The sequence below is a fragment of the Papilio xuthus genome, unplaced genomic scaffold, assembly GCF_000836235.2.
Source record: "Papilio xuthus unplaced genomic scaffold, Pxut_1.1 DF827789.1, whole genome shotgun sequence".
In the NCBI taxonomy this organism is placed as follows: Eukaryota; Metazoa; Arthropoda; class Insecta; order Lepidoptera; family Papilionidae; genus Papilio; species Papilio xuthus.
The window spans coordinates 883,095-886,115 of NW_013530860.1; positions in this window are offsets into that span (position 1 = coordinate 883,095).

Sequence of the window (3,021 nt, forward strand, 5' to 3'; positions counted from 1 at the left end):
TCTGGCAGATGATAGGCTTTCTGCGACATTTTGGGAAGTGAGTTCAGGAACATTAACAATTTTCGATGATGGAGTCGACCTCGTGGTACAACAAAACTGGCAAAATTTAACAGCCCTATTATTTTTTGCAAATCTTTTACACTTGCTCTTCTTTGTTCCAAAATCAGGCTTACTTTTATAATGACGGTGACTACCTTTTCGTTTGGGAGAACTTTTTGATTCAGCCAGGGGCTCCATTGTATTCCTAAATAAATTATGGTCTTTCGGGGGAGTAGAATTGATTTTTCGTAATTGATTTGCCACCCTAAGCTCTGCAGAGTTTGTATTGCGAGATTGACGTGGTCTTGAAGTGTGTGTGCGCTTTGATTTGCTATCAAAAAATCGTCTAGGTAAACTAGAACTCTTATGTTCCATTTTTCTCGCAATACTTGAGCCACCCAATTTGTGAGAATTGAAAATGTTTTCGGAGCTGTACTCAGGCCAAATGGTAGGCAAGTCATTTCTAGCAATTCTTGGTTGTAAACGATCCGAAGGAAGCGTCTTTGTGACTTGTTTACTTTGAGATGAAAATACGCCTGAGATAAATCTATTTTGCACATCCAGTCCTGAGGTTGTAGAAAGTCTGGCACGCGGTGCATGTTTATTAGGTGAAACGGTTTGGTCAGTACATATTTGTTGAGCGCTTTGAGGTTGAATATGGGGCGGGCTGATCCGTCCGGCTTGGGCACCAGGAATAGAGGGGAAATGAAGCTTGGTGAGAACTGTGCTACTTCTAAAATGCCCTGTATTTTCATCTTCTCTATAATTGCCGACATTTCTTCCGAGACATGAGTTTGAAAGGGGCCTTTTATCTTTTTTGGGTTTACAAGGGGTGGCTTTTTAAAAGATACCCTTGGATTAGTTTTAATATGATTTCTGGTGCCTCCATTTTCTTCCATTGCCGATGATATTGCGCTAACTGACCTGCCCGAAACCGCTTCGAGTCATTGTCTATTAATTTTACTTTGAAGTCCTTTGGAACTTCTTTGGGTACTTGAACGACTTTTCTTACCTTCACGATCGGGCCGCGAGCCTCGGTTGTGAAAGGTACCACTCCCGTTGTTGTTATTCGAGGTTGGGCGACTTCGAACATAATGGTTAACGTTGTGGCATACACCCCGCGAGGGTGAGTTATAAGCATGCATTTGAGAGCATGGTTCATGGTAGCTATATTGTATTCCACGCGATGGAACTACTGGTCTATGTACGCCATGCCCCCGCGAGGGGCGGCTATTCGATTGGTTGGATTTTGTTTGCCTAGAACCATCACTTTTTAGAGGCCAAAATGCTTTGCGGACCCCACCGGCTTTTTCGAGTGTTGATGTAAAAGGTTCTGAATCGAATATGTAAGATGTAGATGGTGGTATTCTGTTCAAGGCTGCTTTGACCAAAGGATCTCTAACCTGACTTGTAATTGATTCGCGGCGCATTTCAATGCTTTCAGCTCTATGGCCACAAACCATTTGTAAGAGGTCAGATGAAACTTTGCACAAATCGCCCTTACAAAATAACTGATCAACCTTGCTACTCAAATTTTCGAAGTCAACACTATTTGTGTTCTTTGCCCATGAAAGTAGACCAATAATGGCTTCCTGCATAGATTCTTTTTGTTTGAGTATGCAGTATGTAATGGCGGCATATGATTTGTCAGCGTAAGCGAGGTGACGTAAGGTGTCGAATATTTTTACCTCCTCGTTTATTTCAAGGTCTGTAAAACCTGGGGTATGATTGTATAGCTTTTGTGTTTCAGCATATCTAATGTCGGACCACGAGGTGCTACCCAATCGCTGCACCTCCATTAACTTTTTTAAGAAACCTTCAGATGTTTTAGGAATGGATGGCTCTTTTAGTTTAGTTTCGATATCAAAAACCAAATTTGGATTGGAGTATCCGTGTTCTGAATTTATTTCACTATAATTGTGATCAAGCTGCTGATAAATCTCGTCACTTCCGGTATAAACTGACACATTGTCGTTACATGCAGTGTCTACATTATTTAAGGTAACAATTTTTCGAAGCTCACCCATTTCCTTGAACAACTTGTCCATCATTTGGCTGGAACGCTTGCCACGCTTACTTTTCTTATGCTTGTGACGACGGGACCACCGTCTTTTATTGTCCGAAGAGGATGAGCTTGTAGAACTGCTGTTACCACTGCTACTAGAGCTACTGCGTCTCCGCTTGTGCGCCTCTCCACTAGGACCAGGCACAGCCAGCGATTCAGGTGTTAAGTCCTTTTCATTCATTACTGCAACCGAAACTATGTTAGACTATCCTTTAGACTTTCTGATGATAATAAACACAATTTAAATTATTAACTGGTAGCTATGTGGTTATATCAAATATAATTAAGTAAATGATTTGAAACGAACGGAGAAACCGTTAAATATTATATATTAATCACTTACTTTTAACTGTAGATTCAATAATTTTTATCACGTACTTACTTTATTTGTAGTATTACTTATTCGCTTTGTATTAGTTTTTATTTATTTTTATAATTATTTTAAAAACTTTAACCACTTTTTATGTCAACAACGTCGCAGGGACAGAACTGCTGCGTAGGTGTTGCTTCGACGGGAACTCAAACGCCAATGATTCAAAAGGGCACGTCTTCTTTTACGAAAACTAAAAGACAGCCCCCGCCAGGTGGCGCCACTTTGCCGGAAACATCCCTTTAAAAGTACGAAAACTGGTAGAAATTCGACGGAAACGGAAATGCTCTCTCATAATAAAGCTTCCAGTTACGGTCAAGTTGTTTAATATCGAATTTATTGATATAAATAAAAGTACTTGTAACGCAGCTTTGTTTTAGTGAGCGTTGGTGTTTGAGAACAAAATCTCTGTATTTAATATGTCATCATCTCTGTCATTATCTTTGAAAAAACAGAGATATCAATATGTTTTAAACGGGGATATCGGTCTCAAAAACCCACGTTAAGTCGTATTAACAACAATGTATCTTTCGACGAGTATTTAACA